The sequence below is a fragment of the Periplaneta americana genome, chromosome 1, assembly GCF_040183065.1.
Source record: "Periplaneta americana isolate PAMFEO1 chromosome 1, P.americana_PAMFEO1_priV1, whole genome shotgun sequence".
Taxonomy (NCBI): Eukaryota; Metazoa; Arthropoda; class Insecta; order Blattodea; family Blattidae; genus Periplaneta; species Periplaneta americana.
The window spans coordinates 164,890,818-164,909,646 of NC_091117.1; the positions used below are offsets into that span (position 1 = coordinate 164,890,818).

The following is an 18,829-nucleotide window of genomic DNA, read 5'->3' on the forward strand; positions in this document are numbered from 1 at the left end:
CCAGCCTAAAGGAAGAGGATCTATGGGGTGTCCAATAAAAAGATGCAATAACAATACGATATCGCAACAGGCCAAATTGTTGAGTAGTTGGAATATTTATGACTATTACACTTTTACTACGTCATACTACTTTTGACCAATAAAACAGTACGAAAGGACGTATTTCAACCAATCATGGCTGCTTATCGCACAATTTTATCGCGTCCTAGCATTTGTTTAATTTTATGGCGTCCCTAGCATTTGTTTAATTTTATCGCGTCCCTAGCATTTGTTTCTTTGTTTGCCAACATTTCAAACTGCACTGGTCTGGACGTCAAAGAAACAGAAAATTACAAACCACTCTAGTCGATGCACAGCAGTTTCAAATATGACTCGCATTGGCATTCAATAACAAGAATTAATAAGGATCACTGGTCATAGCTATGCATCTTCCCTGAAACCCTATTTACAAATAAATGAAGAGCATCATTCGGAAATCCTGAATAAGTTGAGGAATACACCATGTAGTCTACATCAACGAGTTCACTTCCTTTACGCACACTTCCAATATAACATCAACTGAACCACCAACCACTAAAACACTCAAATTTGAAAATTGTACTTTCAATAATTGTTTCTTTTAAAATTATTCATGTTTATTTTTTATTTTATCATCATTAATTAAAACTTTTCTTGTTTATTTAATCATCCCTAATTAAAACATTTCTAACACATGTTTATATTATTTAGGTTATGTTATAGCTTCTGTTATATGATATTATGGATAGTCACGTATCAGAGATTATTTAATACTAAGATTTATTGAAAATCATCTGTCAAGTTACGTTGATTACTGGGATTCGGATGATTGAAGTGGAATGCAAATGTTTTAATAAAAATGAAACTGAATCAACAAAGCCTTCTTGACTAGTAACCGTCTACAGAGTTCAATAAAGATTCCATAGTTGGCACAACTGATAACAAGAAAACATAATCATAAAACACTACTGCCATCTAGCGTAATGTTGAGATGGTACAATAATACATTTGAAGACAGTTGTATTTTCGTAAGCCAATTAATATTTTATTGCATTGAAGTACTTTGTTACTTCTAATCTTTATATACTTTCTTCTAATCGTGTAATAGTCAATTAAATCCCACTCGAGTTTTGATTTTCTCTAGATAAATGTGCTCGTGTTCCACTCGCAGATTTATCGATAAAATCAAAACCTCTAGTGAGATTACTGTTGATAAAATCGTTACTGTAATAAAAGTATTGCAACTATTAATACTAGGTATTTCATGAACTAATTAGGCCTGTAAATTAAAAGTGTGAAAGTATTTTTCCTTGTCGCGACAGCCCACGAAGGACCCAGGCGAACTGCTAGCTTCACATCCAAATCCTCAGCAAAGGTGAACGATCATCAAAACGTATGGGGGTAACGTATGGTCAACACGATAATCCTCTAATCCCCCCCAGTCGTTATAGCTGGCTTATTAAATTGCATTCCACTACTTATTAATATTCTTCCACGGAAATTAGGCCGGTGGGCTTCGTCCTAAAATGGCTTTGATAAATAACAGCCATTAAATAACAGTTTCTGCGAGGTTACGTAGCGACGAGGAAGGCCCAGTCCACGAAGTGGGGGTGGTGCACTAAGTTCATTTCGAATAATTACTTTTCTTTATCACGTCTACAAAGTTTGCATTTCATGGGTTTGAACTTCCCTTTTCTGGACTTCTTCTAATTTGCTGAGTTCGTTGTAGATTTTCTCAAGATATCTCTCATTTCCTACAGTTCTTATTGTACATGCTGCCTCAGATCTTCAGCATTTAACAACTTACCGCCATTAAATAACAGTTTCTGCGAGGTTACGTTGCTGTGATGCATTATTCTCGAGGTGTTTTAATATTTAAATGGAACGTACTGTGTTACGCAACGAGAATGTTAGCAGCGCTCTCCCACGCTTCACAATACATGCATTGTACTTCCCAAATTACCTGATTCCCATTACCTTCACTTGTTTTTCAGAAAGTTTTTGTTTGTTCTTGAAGTAACGTGCCGGGTAGTTGCTCATGTTCTTCTAGAATTTGTGTCAGGATCCGGAATGATGTTCACTGGGTTCCGAAAAAGTTACAGAGTCGGTTGTTAACAAATCATCATTTGATATTGATTCCAGAAGAAAATGGAAAACTTTTATAATAAATTGAAGTCTTCACTACAGTTACATAAGACCAAGTAATGAGTACTAATAATTGCAGGAAATATATTTTTAGAAGCTCTTGAAGAGTATACCCACAGGAAATGTCGCAACGCTTGAGAAGCGATACAGCAAACCACAACAGAAGGCAACTAATACATACATATTGTCTTTACAGATATAATCAATTTATATATATATATATATATATGTAGGACCGTTTATTTTATTTGGATAGTTAGTGTTAAGTTTATTCACAATTTACATTTGAAATAATACATTTGAATAGATACCCGAAATGAGCATATGCTCGTGCTCGGGTACAGTCCAGTAGTCTACATACATTTTACAGAGATCAATAATAATGTTGATGATAGAAATAATAGTAATAATAATAATAATAATAATAATAATAATAATAATAATAATAATAATAATAATAATAATAATAATAATAGAATAACCGTGACGGAGATTATACACAGATAATAATACAAATTAATTCATTAATAATAATAATAATAATAATAATAATGATAATAATAATAATAATAATATTACTAATAAAACAAAAATATTTACAATAATAAAATAAATACTAAGACGGATAAAATAAAATATAAAACCACTTAGCGAGAGTTAACACAACTTAAATAAGCATATAATAACCAGAAAAAAATGACGAACTCGAAAATCAACAGAAATAATAATAATGACACTATTTTTTTAATGAATGAAGGGTAGAAAAGACTTTCTTGCATGTACTGCATATTTATTTGTATATTGCAAATAAGATTAGATTCAAAATGAACTCCCAGGTTTTTGCAGTTCTACTGAACGGCATGATCGTTATATTCAGTTTCACAGGTGGAGGATTCAGTTTATTAATATCGGAATTTAATCCTTTATTCGCAAATAAGCTATCCTGTAATTTATCTGCATTTAGGTGAAATCCAAATTGTTGAGACAGGGTGATTCAGAAATGCCTGTACAACATTTGGGGCTGAGTTCTCATCATGGCCACCTTCAGTGTACCTGAATCGGCAGTGTTGTGTTGATTTCTGCAATTATGGTTTCCACAACAGAGGAGACGGTGTTTATTGTCGAGCATTATTTCTGGTCATACGGAGTGGGGCGTCAGAATGGGCGATTTAAAAATGCGACACCAAATAGCACAACAATGTTAGCTGTCGTCGTACGGGATCAGTCTTATATCGCCTTGCATATAATAATGTCTTATCTTGATTTTCAGTGTATGTTTGTATTTTTAGTACTCCGTATGACCGGAAATAATGCTCGACACTAAACACCTTCCCCTCTGTTGTGAGAACCATAATTGCAGCTCTAATCCCAACAGTGAATATACAATATGTCAAACTATCATATAAAATAAATAAATGCTTGGTTGCTGAGGAAACGTGGACAGAAGATGGGCAATAATTTCAGTGTTGTTTGTTTTGCCGCATATTCAAGCGTTGAACATAGTCTAATATTTATATTATGACTCATAAACCAGGCATTTTCCAACATAATAATGTGCATATTAGAGAAGAACAACGATCGAGAAAGCAAGACTAACAGCGCCCGCAAAGCCGAAAACCCGCACGACAGTGTTGTATACTGTTCTCCAACCAGGTGATTAACCGTGAAAGGAATGTGCATACTATTGCGTCATTATTGGAGCGAAGTAGATAGATAATATTACCGTTATAACATCAGTTTAAAAACATGCGCTCTCCTGCATATGTTATTTCCTGTATGGAGGGATTAAGAGACCAGGAAATAACCGTGATCTAATTTTGTAACTAGGATACTATAAATATGTATCAGTGTTATCGTTTGTGCTTTGAGAGTTAGCCAATAGAGATGCGTGTACTAATGTGTGTGACCTTTTGACATCAACATTCATTCACAGCATCATCCCGCTGCGTCTCATTCCCCTGAGACTTGCTCCTGGTTGGAGTACAGTACATCGCGTCGTTGACGTAAAGACTGCTAGTGAGTGTTTCGAGACATCGAGATTGATAAGTCCCGAACGTCAAGAAGTCTTGAATCGCCACAGTTGTTTATACCTGACTGAACTTTTATCTACTTTGGCAACAGTTATATATGTATAAACAATCAAGTAGCCTATTTGAAACATCATTTCTACCTTTCAGTGTATAATAATCCGTTCCCCAGTCTTTATTTAATTACTAGGTCCTTATTAAAAGGCTAGGAATTTTCTTTCCAAATGTTTGAGATCAAGTGTGCAATCTCAAGTAAAAGGATATTAACGTTATGTTTTATGTTTCTTAGAAATGCAAATTTATTTGAGAATTGTTTTTGTTCTATTTATATAATCATAGGTAATATCATATAATAAAATCAGAACATTTTGATAACTAAGATACTACACAAATCTGGCTTTCAGGTAGTAGCTCCCTGTAAAGCAGGTTTGAATAATTTCAAGGAAAAATTGTTCCGGGGCCGGGTATCGATCCCGGGACCCTTCGCTTAGCGCGCGAACGCTCTTCCAACTGAGCTACCCCAGGAACTGTACACAACACCGTCACAAGATACTGTTACGTTTTGTCTTTTTGTCTCATTTAAACATTTATAATGTTATTTATTTCAATTATGTATGTTATTCAAAGTTACAAAATCTTTCCACGCCGGCCAAATGCTATTTCGAGAATGGTGAGGTTAGTAGGTTATTTTACGACGCTTTATCAACATCTTTGGTTATTTAGCTTCTGAATGAGATGAAGGTGATAATGCCGGTGAAATGAGTCCGGGGTCCAGCACCGAAAGTTACCCAGCATTTGCTCATATTGGGTTGAGGGAAAACCCCGGAAAAAAACCTCAACCAGGTAACTTGCCCCGATCGGGAATCGAACCCGGGCCACCTGGTTTCGCTGCCAAACGTGCTGACCGTTACTCCACAGGTGTGGACTCGAGAAATGGTGAGCGAGACTCGAAGCGCACGAGAATGACGAGACGAGACGAGACGAGACTCGAAAGACAAATACAAAGAACACAGCGAGCGAGAGCGGCAGGTAGTTTTGTTCATCTCTAGTGCATATGGCATTTGTTTACGTATAAAGAACTCACCCTCAAAGTTTATACACGTATTTCTGAGTCACCTGTATAGGCTAAGTAAAAGTATTTTTCATGTGTGTTATTTTTATGTATATAATTTGCTGTCAAAGTCCTGAATATTGTGTATTGGACACTGAACATGTGTAAGTAAATAACTTGTGGTTAACTTAATTTTCGTTATATTTTAGACCTTCAATTCTTTAAAAAATGTGGAGTTTTCATCTAACTGATCTACTGCTGAGCTGTGTTACAATAATACGATCAGAAAGTAATATGGATTGGCATGAAGATTAAAAGATTTTTCGAGGAAACCTGCCTTACAGAACCTCCCCGGAATGGAACTCAGTTTCCTTTGATAAGAGGTCATCAACTGATTGAAATACGTCTAAGTCATGCTATAATATTGCATTAATTGATTGGAATGATGAGAGGGAAGACGGACGTACTTACAGAAAGCCTGCTGAACAGTTCTTTTGTACATTACAACTCTCAAAGAACTTGCCAAGGATCGAACCAAAGTATAACAATGTTTTTAAGAAACCGTTAGCTCAATCATGAGATGATTAGGTGAGAGGAATTTAAGTACTCGTAGGAAACTTGGTTTAATTGCCGTTTTGTTAATCAAAAATATCATAATTTGCCGTGAGTTGAACTGAAGTGCGTTTAGAAGGAAACTACGACAGAGGTTGCTTTAGGTTTTGATAGGACTCGAGCCTGCGACCTTAGACGTTTCCTCCCAGCCTGTGCTCCCTTTCAGCATTACATAACGTATTAATTTGATGGCTTTGCAGTATGCAATGTGGCTTCTCTCAGCTTGCATGTGAACGCTTACTCATTCCTTATTTCTGGATTACCATATAACAAGACTGACCGCCTAACCATAACTATCCGTGCTTGTTTCTTTAATATTCAGCAGTAAAATCAATTTAAGTACCTTAATAAGAGAAATATTTAAGTTTTTCATAACACATAATGTCACTAATAAATCTAGAAATAATATTATCAATCATCCCGTTCATATCAATCAATAAAAATATTATAATTGTACATTTTCTTTTGTGCCTACGTTATTTATACAGCCAACGTCTCGTAATTTGTCTTGTTTTATTCTAGGTTGTGTTCTTAGGTTTTTATTTGCTTTTAAATTAATACGCATAAGATTTTATAAAATAATATATTTTTAAAATTCTTTGACATTATTTTATGGCTATAAAAACTTGGTGTCCAGGGAAGTTCATCTCAGAGAGATAGGGATGGTGGAAAAGTGACTCTGCGTGCAGCAGCGGTATAAAAAATATTATACAAAAAACGAATTGATGATACAAAGACATCAGTTATGTAATTAATTAACACACAAGTAATTGGGAAAGTTACCTACTTCCTTCCAGTACAAGATAGGCTAACAGATTATACAGAATATCTGTAAATGAAAACCGAAAAAACAGAGAAGACTTGGGCTTCTAAAAAATTCATTAGAACGATAGCACAGTCTAGTATATACAGTCACGAAGCTTGAGTTTTGAGGGTACTAAGAACAATAGACTGTGCCGGTACTATTTCGCATTGTCTGTGATGAAGCGATAGTAGCGATCCTAGTGGTTAGCAACTATCTATAGATGCATATTCCCTATGTATTGAACTTCGTGACTGTCTATACTAGACTATGAAATATAGGCAGGCTTTTCTGATCGAAAATTCAGATGGTGATTACATGTATACAATAGGAAAACAAAATAGAAATTAGTAAACCCATTGGTGCTTTGCGTGTTCGTGATTTCCAAGAAAAATGAAATACGAGTTCTGTTATCATATTAAGTGATAATGTTAAAAATATAATATTTTACATGTGATCTTTTTTTTGCAGTTAGATAAAGATATGGAAACTAATTGCAAATTCCAAAGTAGCCTAATTGTGCAGCTATACCTCGAGCATTAAAAATAAAACGAGAAAAAATACTGAACTGTAATTTTATAAAATAATACTGGTAACGGTTCGCAAAATTAGAAATCGGTATATATGATGAAATAAAAAGATAAAAAACAGAAACGAAGGTTGTATTTTTTTTTTTTTGCTCGATAGTGTGTTTTTTCGTCGTTACAGCAAACGTCCGCCAGGATTGAAAGTTGGTTTTACTGAATTAAGAGTTGTCTACCTAGATAAGTATGTTGAAATGTTACAAATAACTGCTCTAGAGGTGTAATGAAAACCACTACCTTCTATGTATGCTACAATCCTACAATGTATGCAAAATTCGTTACAAAAAAGGCAGTGTTAATTAATATACATTATACGAAACAAATCACTGCATTTGAAATGTACTGAACTTTATTTAAACAATTTAAACTTGACTTAACAAAAAGAAATAAAAATTATTCCAACTGAACACGAAATATTACAAGTACCCGAGTCATTTTTACGCCTTCACATTGAAGTTGATGGTGAAGTTTGTACGTTGGCCAGACTGCTAACCTTCAGTCAGTTGTTCATTGTGTAATGTACCTACGTACTGTATATTAAGATTTAAACAATTTATATTCTTCTTCTTCAGCTATAGGGATTAGGCCTATTGGCCTGTTCCGTCTTCAAGGCTTAAATCATCTGTCCATCTTATTTTCGGTCTTCCGACATTTCTATATCCTGTTGGTGCATAATCTATAATTTGTTTTGGTAATCTGTCATTAGTCATTCTTGTAATATGTTTGTACCAATTTTGTTTCTGATTTTTAATCTTTTCTTCTAAATTAAAAATATTTAATAATTGTCGGATATTTTCGTTTCTTTGATGATCCAATAAAGTATAACCTGCAACACCTCGTAGGACAATTTATATTATTTTCAAAATATAGCCCACTATCGTGCAAAAAATATTCTACAATACAAGTTTGTGAAGTGCATTACAAAATCTCGGAAATTGAAAAACTCACTCTCCTTGTTTTTCAAGCTTTTCCTCGATTTTATAGAGCACTTCCCAACCTTGTATGTAATATAGGTATTTGAAATCATTATTTTATCCTCAGAATGACTTTTCTGTAATCGGAATAGAAATCTCAGTTTGTGATACGTGCGATGAGAAGTCGCCTGCAGAGACTCAATTAGACTAAACGCATAACATATAAGTCGGAGAAATTGCATTGACCCAGCGAAGTGGCGAAATGTGATGGATAAAAAAACAATGAGTAGTCGGAAATCTACAGTACATGAAACTTCCTTGGGAATTTGTTCATCTCACAATGTAGACATTAATTCAAAAAGAGAGCACAAGCCGTATCCGAAGTTTATGTATAACATGATTTTCTCCAAATTGGCTCTTTGGAAGGACAGCCTGTGCATTAAAAGAGACCAGAAACAATTCTGGACGGAGGCAAAAAAATCCACGATGGCACCGTGTCCATTCACGCGTGCAGACAGGATGCCAAAAGCCACTTCATAGTTGCCAGATTTGGCAGGAGGGAAGGGAAAGAGGAAAAGCACATGTATTTTCATGAACATATCAAAAGTATTCTTCCAATTATTAAAAAGGTTTCTATGTGCGTCGAACAAAAAGAAAATAAAAAGATAATTTCTATGTGCGTCGAACAAAAGGAAGATAAAAAAGATAATTTGACCAGACAGTAAGGTTTTTTTTTACAGTTGTAATGTTTGTAAAGGTTTCATATGGGCTAATGTTATTTGTGAAGTGATGGGGCCTATTTCGTGTATCTGACATTAGAGCAGGACGCTTGGGAAAGACGAACAATCATGTGCCCACTATTGATAAGAAAATGAGGCAGAAGTAAAATGAGAGAAAGAAAATAAAATTTTAAACGGTTGATCATTAGTAATAACTGATAAATATAATCTGAGAGAGATTAAAGACTTATTTATACGATTGCGAATACTTTCGGAGGTAACTTGTGAATTTAATGTTAACAAAATCCATCCAATGGTTTAAGAATAAAGACAGAAGAGACAGACTTGTGGTCGGGATGTCGTAAGCAACTTTTTTTGTCGGGTTTGTAAATACAAATGTATTTCTGTGGGCATATCGAATACTGCGATAGCTTTCTCTGTGAAATATAAAAAGAAGGTAAAGGCGTTAACTTGTCCTATCCTCCACCCGTAATTCCTATACCATGCCTATACTTGTCTCCCTTTAGCTGAAGACAATTTTCTGCACGAGTTCACTAGTGAGTAGTGAATGAGTACAAAATACGCTAAGCAGAAAAAAAGATGGACACAACATTCTATTATCATTATCATTATTATCATGAACTATACGTAGGCTGGGATGCAGTAACATACTGTAGGCCTATTTAGTGGTTATTTAACTCTTAATGGTCTTCCAAATATACTACTGTAGAATTACAAGAACGTCCACTAGTTAATAGTTCGCTAAAGAGTTCTTTTACTAATGCAGTAGATTTGATTTTTGTCCTTCAAGAAGTTGACGCCGGATAGTTCAGTTGATAGGACAACTGGATATGAACTGGAAGGCCCTGGGTTTAATCGTGATGATGGCGAGATTTTTCTCGTTACTAAAATTTCCAGAACGTCCCCGCGGTTCATTCAGCCTTGTGTCAAATCGAGTATCGGGTCTTCCCTGGGTAAAGGCGGTCGGAGTGTGCTGCTGATCACACAACCTCATTCTAGTGCCGAAGTCATACAAGCAGTTCTACTCCCATTCCCTACAACATGTAAAGGAGACAGCTCTACCTAGCAAGCTTCCGAAAATAAATAGGTATATAAAGCTTGGTTTCCTTGTACTTGAAAATTAGGTAGGAAACAAATTGGTATTTGAACATAGGTAGTAAAATGAACTAAAGTAGGGGAGAGAGGGGCAGAATCGGGTAGCTAAGGAAAAAAGTATATTACTCATTAGTCTGTTGACATATTTATTCCTGAACATTGATTTTACTAAGTACTGAAGTCTACAACAATCACTTAAATAACAATACATGTAAAGAAAAAGTTAATAAAAAAAAATTACACACAAATTAATGTCTGTAACTTACGGTTTTGCCTCATGGGTTGGGGCACTACCGGGGGCATAATCGGGTGAAGTCCATAAAGTCTCTATTATGGATATTAATCAACATCCCCCACATTCGAAATAATCTAGTGCCTTCTTGGTCCAACCAGTGCATATTTTCTGCACTTTATCCATTCATCTGGACGTTTAGTAGAATAACATGTTTCTTTGCAGTAACTGCAACTGACGTTTTCTTTTTCATCATTATCTTCGCCTGTGAAGTCTAGTCTTCTAGAACGTTTGCTTTTTCCATTTGCTGCTGAGTTTTTTCCCCTTTATTTTCGGCATCTGATTTGTGTTGAATTCATTTTTGTAGGGAGACTCAGTAAGAACAGCTGCTTTCCACGATGCTTTACCCTGACTTCCTCTCTGGAACGCGGAAACGCCGAAATGTCTTCTGCTGAAACCACAAAAAACATTGCCATTGTTATATATGTAAACGGAAATATTTACGAAAAATGCTATTATTTACTCGCTTCTTAGTAGCAGTGGCGCATCCAGAAATATGTTAGCAGGAGAGGGTGATATTTTCAATCAGTGTCATAAAGCAACATTAAAGCTGTACGTGAAGCATGGATGGTTTGAGAGGCTGCGTCAGTGAGATATGATTGGCTGGTTGGAATGGTTTGAGTTACCAGACACGTTCCGAATTACAGAACTTCGAACATTATCGAAAGTTCGAGTTTTTTTTTAAGTATGTTGTAAGAAACCCATTCACATACGAACATGTTTAAAAATAAATGTTTCAAAGATTACATAATTTCCACAATAATACAGACACGTCAAGACATTAAAAAGCGTTCTTCTTTCTTCCTTCCTTCCTTTCTCCCTTTTTTATTTGGGTGGCTTGAGCTCCCTAAAACCCCCCTGTGGGTGCGTCACTGATTAGTAGTGTAGATTATCAACTATGACTAGATGGTATAGCCAGAGTTGCCAGATGTCCCGATTTCCGTTAAAAAATCTCGAGTCCTGCGTCGATTCGAGGCAGGACGCAAAAAGTCCCTCCTTTAGAAAATTAACATCACTTGTATAAATTTATTGTTACCTAGTATAACTATTTTTTTCCAGGGCTAAATAATTATATTAAATTTAAAATAAGTTTCTTAACAATGTAGGTTTGCACATTGGAAAATTACGTATATTTTGGCAAGTGTAAGGTTTGTGACAGCGAATTCCGTGGTGAAGATTATATTTATAAACATTTATAAAGAGCCGTTAATCAGAAACACAGAGAGTAGAAAAATCTTGTTGAAAATTCTAAAGTTCAGCGATAAATATGTGTATAAGCTCTGAAAATGTATACAGTATGTTAAATTATGGGTTTGGGAGTATGCTAAGTCACTAATGTGAATTTAGGTATCAATAAATTTGTGATTGTAATCAATTAATGAACACTGAAATTGAGTCTAAATATTTTGTCACATGTGATGCCATCTTTTGGAATTTTTGCTTTACAATATTAATAATAAACAGCTGGGGAAATCCATGTGACACAACTACTATTAAGTCATTGAGTTAATAATTTGGTATAACATAATTTTGCCACAAGCCCTTCAGAAAGACGCCAGAGAAACGTGATGTAAGCCTAAATTACACTCAGATAAATATTGTCTTGTACTTGGAAATCTGTACGTACAGTATGTTTTTTTTATTAAAACTGCAATTTTGAAATTCATAGTCTATTAGTTTCTTCAACTGCATATAAAGGGATATATTTTTTTTTTTGTATAGTCATGAAAATGTCAACTCTGTCCATATTCATATCACTCTTCCTTTAAGAAAAAACGTAAGTTCTGTAGGCTTAGGCCTAAGTGATGGAAAATGAATGTCCCTCCTTGGTAGATCTAAAATCTGGCAACCCTGGATACAGCCCATGAAGGCCAAGGCCGACCAGTTGACTGTTGGTCTCACATCCACATACCTCAGCAAAGGTAAACGATCATTAACCATAACGGAGGTATCGTGTGGTCAACACGGTGATCCCCCAGCCGTTATAGCTGGGTTTCAATAACAATATATCAGTTTAGGCAATCGGTGAGGTTTGTGGGCATGTTGTATAGAATTTGTATAAATGTATTACATTCGGCAATGTTAAGTCACTCAAATGCAGAGTTAAATGACTTAAAGAAAGGTAACTATAAAACAGCCCGTTAAATGTCAATTAACGCTGTACATTTTAGTGGTTCGCTAGCTTAAAATAGTCGTTACCTAACGATAGCATAACTTATTTATTGGTTTGTTTTCTTGTCACACAGCATTAGTCCTGTACTTCTTATCTCAAGTACTCTTGCTCTTTTCGCCTCCCCTTACCATGACCGTGTCTTTCAACATACGGTATAATTGAGTACTAGTTATATTTGATTTTTGGTATCCTACTGACAAATAACCGATCTCGTTGATATAATCTGGGCGTGGTCTTGGATCTACTTTTAATTGTTGACATTTTTTTAGTTAACTTCTAGATTTAACTTTATATTTAGAGATATTTTGGCACTGTGTTGTAGACTACTAATTTTGTGCTGGGTACATAGGTTTTCTAACAAAGAAAATATTTCATCTTTAAGATGCAAACTATTATGGTTTTCAGCCAACTTTCAGTGCGAGCACCCTCTTTGTCTGGAACCACTGTTGTAGTATACGTTAATTTAAATTTTCGTCACAAATTTCCCAGCATCAACAGCTGCTCCATAATTGTTTCCAGTAATACTAAGAAACGCTCAAATTTAAAAATTTCGTAACTATTATTTGCTAATTTAAAATATTTGTATGTAGATTATATTTTAAGGTTTTAAGCGTGAAAAAATATGTATTTTTATATATATAAATCCCACAAGGGTAGCTGTCCTTTAGTAAGGGTTGCCAAAAGACAGCATACTAAACAAATAAAAATAAACATTTGTGTTATCAGTATTTATGATTATTATTTTCAAATGGAAGCTACCCTTGGGAAAGTACTTTTATTCAATAATTATTAGTAATCAGGTAGAATATAAAGACATTTAGGTGGACAGGTGATTGCGTAAAATCTGAACAGAATATTTCATTACGTCTATAGCAATAATTTTCAAAATTTTTAAAGGAATTCCAAAAAACTTAGAACATTCAACTGAGAATTCTGGAATTGTTCCCCTTGCTCCGAACAGTAGTCCAAATACTTCAATCTGTCCTTGTATATGATAATAATCCCTAAAGTATTGAATTGTAGGGTCATATTATTATTATTATTATTATTATTATTATTATTATTATTATTCCATTATTTATCTTATTCTACTAAGATACAATATTCTTTTTTATGAATAGATATCATAATGTAGTCTACTTTCCTACAAGAAAAAGCACATCACAAGTACTAATTTCATAACAAAAAAGTAGTAAGATTTAAACGGCAGTAAAGAATACGAGCCTAGTGCTTCCCCGAATGGGTATAGAAACTCATATCAGGGAGAATTAGAGTTAAAATATAAAATTTAAATATGAGAGGAGAAAGATAAGAAAGAAGGAACTGAAGTAGGTGGTAGTCAACATAAAAGTTGTTTCAACGCTTACATTCTGGATGTTCACAGTGATTTCCTCTCTGTTGTCTAGGTGCTTCCCAACTTCATTTTCAGGCAAATGTTCAGTATATTCTGCAAAGGCACATTTGTTAAAAGTTCAGTACTGGTTCTTCGCTTTTTAAATTTAGAGACGAACTATCTGGCACCAAAATTTGATAAGCAGCGAAATTCTGTTCAATTCCATTATTAGTAACTGGAAGAATTACACTATAAATCTTAAATTAAACGTTTAATGTCTTCAAGTCTGACCAGCTAGCATTATCCCCATAGTTGGTTTTCATACATTCTTTTAATGTTCAGGAAGATGTTTTTTTTTGCTTCTAAATTACGTTAATAATATAAAAATTAAAGTTGTAAACTTTTTAGTATTATTGCCATTATCTATCATCAAAATCATTCTCATTTTCAACACTCTTCGGAAAAAAAGATATCGTTCGTTATATTAAAGACCATTGGACCCAGGGATGAGCAAGTACTACTTTGATAATGTTCCTTTTAAGTTCTGCTTCAGGTGTTATACCTTGTTGCTGCTCGTATTCAGAAAGAAACATTTCCGTAGCTAATTGAACTAAATATTTTCCACGAAAGAGTGCACCAAGCCAACTCATAGCTTCACGTCTACTAACTGTACGTGCGTAACACACAAAAAGAGAATGAAAATGTGAATAACAATACAATTTATTCTATTATGGAAAATATGACATTTTAAGACTCAACACGAAGTCAGAAGAAAAATGTCACATCTAAGTCGCAAAGTTGCCAATAATAAGTGAATCACTGTCGAAAACTGTTGTAAATTTGATATCACAATGTTCTACTTGATATTAAAGAGAAACTACTGGGTGTTCATTTCAAAGTGTGTCATGACGTCACTGTTGATGAGTCAGCGATTTGAAGCGAGTTTCAGCTTTTGGTGTCAGAGAAGTTGCCTATTAATCAAGGCGTTCAATCCGAACTTGAGAACGTGTACGGTATAACTTGAACGTCGTAGCAACAGATGGCGGTATGTACGGTCTGTGTGCTACCATAACCTCTTTCGAACTATGTTTTGCGTGGCCAAGTCGTACGCAGGGTATTTGTTATCATCGGTTGCGTACGGCAGCATTCCACAACACAAATCAAATGCTCCGTGTCCATGTTGACCGTCGAAGTTAATGTCAACAAATACGTAAGTAATCGTCTTAACCCTCTCCCCATATCCCGACAGTAAGAAAAAACTCACCTCAGTACATGTTTCGAAACAGTTCACATTCCTGCCACTACCGGCGTTACCGTACGTATCGGTAAGTACTTAAGTACTCTTCTGAATGAACCCCGTACTTGCTAGGCAACTTTTCTGGCACATAAGTAATACACCTCTGCGGAAGTGTAGGTAGATTGAATTCTCTAGGTTCGTTGATTAGCCACATGACGGCATACAGCGAGCCATGACACACTTTGAACTGAACACACAGTATAAAATGAAAACTGAAACATCGCCTATAAAATTGTGAAATCGATAAAAAAAATTATGATGATATTCTAGGACGAAAGAGCATAAAAAACACACCGAATGACGTACGTAATTCAAAATTCATTTTTAATTACTTATACTGGGGGTGCGAACTACATCTATGGAAACCAACACACAAGAGAAGGAGCAGGTCCAATAGAACATGGCAAAGGGAACTTTTTGGGAGAACTGAAGAACAGGGATCTCAAATTGAGGACGTAACTACATCTTTTCCAATTCTATTTCAGAAATTATCAATTGTATTTCAGATTTGTCAATATAATTTCAGATAGTATCATTTATATTTCAGATTAGTCAATTGTATTTCAGATTTGTCAATTTAATTTCAGATAGTATCATTTGTATTTCAGATTAGTCAATTCAATTTCAGATAGCATCAATTGTATTTCAGAAACTATCATTTGTATTTCAGAAGTTGGTGGTGATTGTACTCGTGCAGTACAACACAGTACAATTCATCATGCTGCAGCTTTATAGCTACGGAGAATATGCCTTTCGGACGCTAAAATGCAATGAAGTTGAGGATTTTTTAAATCCATGTTCGATTTTTTAAAATACAGTATATGTTAAAATCTCAAGTAGGCCTACATTTGTTATTTTGTGAAATAAAAGTGATTACCTGCATGTAATTTTAAATGCATTGCTTATTTTCTGAAATTAAATTGACTATGTACAGTACTGTACTCTACAGTAATAGATCTGTCAAATTATATTCTTCGTATGTCTGTAATAATTCGATAAATAACTTTGGAATTTATTACTGCATTAAGCACATTCTTCTATACTGTCCATCCATAAACCACAAAAGAAGTAAATTAAAATCATCAGTACCAGTTGCAGAAGACACAGCCCTGCAGTATACTGTATATTGACTACACTCAACTCTGGCTACTAGCAACAGGCATCTATAATGATCACCGATCAAAATATCCCTCATTTCTTGTGAAAAACAACAACTGAATAGACTACAGTGGACTGTAGTGGACTTTATGTTGTCAGCAAACAGCTGGATACATTAAGAAGATTGAATTGAATTACTGCATTAAGAAGTACAGTATTTTACAGTACAGTACATTTTACGTAAAAATCATTATATGAAACCCAATATACTTTATAAGAATAAAAATAAAACAAAAAATTGAGGATACAAAATATGAAATAGGCCTATAATTGACAAATCTGAAATGCATTTGATACCATCTGAAATACAATTGATACTACTGTATTCCAACCAGGGGAAAGTCTCAGGGGAATGAGACGCAGAAGAGTAATGCTGTGAATGAATGTTGATGTCATAAGGTCACACACGTGGGTACATGCATCTCCATTGGCTAACTCTCAAAGCACAAACGATAACACTGATACAAACATATTTATGTTACCTAGTTACAAAATTAGATCACGGTTAATCTCCTGGTCTTTAAATCCCTCCATACAGGAAATAACATATGCAGGAGAGCGCATGTTTTTTAAACTGACGTTATAACGGTAATATTATCTATCTACTTCGCTGCAATAGATGACGCAATAGTAAGGACATTCCTTTCACAGTCAATCTCCTGGTTGGAGAACAGTATCTGAAATACTTACTTACAAATGGCTTTTAAGGAACCCGAAGGTTCATTGCCGCCCTCACATAAGCCCGCCAGCGGTCCCTATCCTGTGCAAGATTAATCCAGTCTCTATCATCATACCCCACCTCCCTCAAATCCATTTCAATATTATCCTCTCATCTACGTCTCGGCCTCCCTAAAGGTCTTTTTCCCTCCGGTCTCCCAACTAACACTCTATATGCATTTCTGGATTCGCCCATACGTGCTACATGCCCTGCCCATCTCAAACGTCTGGATTTAATGTTCCTAATTATGTCAGGTAAAGAATACAATGCGTGCAGTTCTGTGTTGTGTAACTTTCTCCATTCTCCTGTAACTTCATCCCGCTTAGCCCCAAATATTTTCCTAAGCACCTTATTCTCAAACACCCTTAACCTATGTATCTGAAATACATTTGATAATTTCTGAAATTAAATTGATACTTTCTGAAATACAACTGGAAAAAGACCACCTCTGTGGTGTAGGGGTCAGCATGCTGATCTCTTACGCAGAGGGCCCGGGTTCGATTTCCGGTCGGGTTGAATTTCCTGGTTGAGATTTTTAAGGGTTCTTTCTCAACTATAAGGCAAATGCCACAACATCCCTGAATATCACCGGCCTCATTCATCACCGAAATCAGGATAGAATCAGTGAAATGTGTCGTAGTTCCAGTGCAGTGAATGAGTTGACAGCGAAATGAGTGTAATGTGGAAAGGTACTTGTGCAGATATGAACATATCATACTCGTGGGTTTTAGTTCGAACTTAGATTTAAGATAAAAATTAGATTTATTTTAAATGTTATTTTAAGTGATGGTGCTTCATTTAATTTAGGATATTCCCTATTATTATTATTATTATTATTATTATTATTATTATTATTATTATTATTATTATTATTATTACTTACTTATTTACAAATGGCTTTTAAGGAACCCGAAGGTTCATTGCCGCCCTCACATAAGCCCGCCAGCGGTCCCTATCCTGTGGAAGATTAATCCAGTCTCTATTATCATACCCCACCTCCCTCAAATCCATTTTAATATCCTCCCATCTACGTCTCGGCCTCCCTAAAGGTCTTTTTCCCTCCGGTCTCCCAACTAACACTCTATATGCATTTCTGGATTCGCCCATACGTGCTACATGCCCTGCCCATCTCAAACGTCTGGATTTAATGTTCCTAATTATGTCAGGTGAAGAATACAATGCGTGCAGTTCTGTGTTGTGTAACTTTCTCCATTCTCCTGTAACTTCATCCCGCTTAGCCCCAAATATTTTCCTTAGCACCTTATTCTCAAACACCCTGAACCTATGTTCCTCTCTCAGAGTGAGAGTCCAAGTTTCACAACCATACAGAAGAACCGGTAATATAACTGTTTTATAAATTCTAACTTTCCGATTTTTCGACAGCAGACTGGATGATAAGAGCTTCTCAACCGAATAATAACACGCATTTCCCATATTTATTCTGCGTTTAATTTCCTCCCGAGTGTCATTTATATTTGTTACTGTTGCTCCAAGATATTTGAATTTTTCCACCTCTTCGAAGGATAAATCTCCAATTTTTATATTTCCATTTCGTACAATATTCTGGTCACGAGACATAATCATATACTTTGTCTTTTCGGGATTTACTTCCAAACCGATCGCTCTACTTGCTTCAAGTAAAATTTCCGTGTTTTCCCTAATCGTTTGTGTATTTTCTCCTAATATATTCACGTCATCCGCATAGACAAGAAATTATTATTATTATTGTTAGTATTAATTATTTGTATTAATTATTGGTATTATTAAGTGTATTTTTAATTAACAAGTTTATTATTGTCATTATTGAGTGTAATTAGTTACCACTGCCACCGGGTACATACCCATTGCAGTGTGAATAAATACATACATA

At 35.0% G+C, this 18,829-nt stretch overlaps 1 protein-coding gene and 1 non-coding gene across 5 annotated transcripts in view; one reads left to right on the plus strand and one right to left on the minus strand.

Moving 5' to 3' along the window:
- The window catches only part of Amph (amphiphysin), a 309,899-nt gene that overhangs the window by 244,275 nt on the left and 46,795 nt on the right, over positions 1–18,829 (plus strand). The gene's annotated exons all lie outside the window — the stretch shown is intronic.
- TRNAS-GCU (transfer RNA serine (anticodon GCU)) lies at positions 4,643–4,716 on the minus strand. The gene has a single exon. It is a non-coding gene; the product is annotated as a tRNA-Ser (tRNA).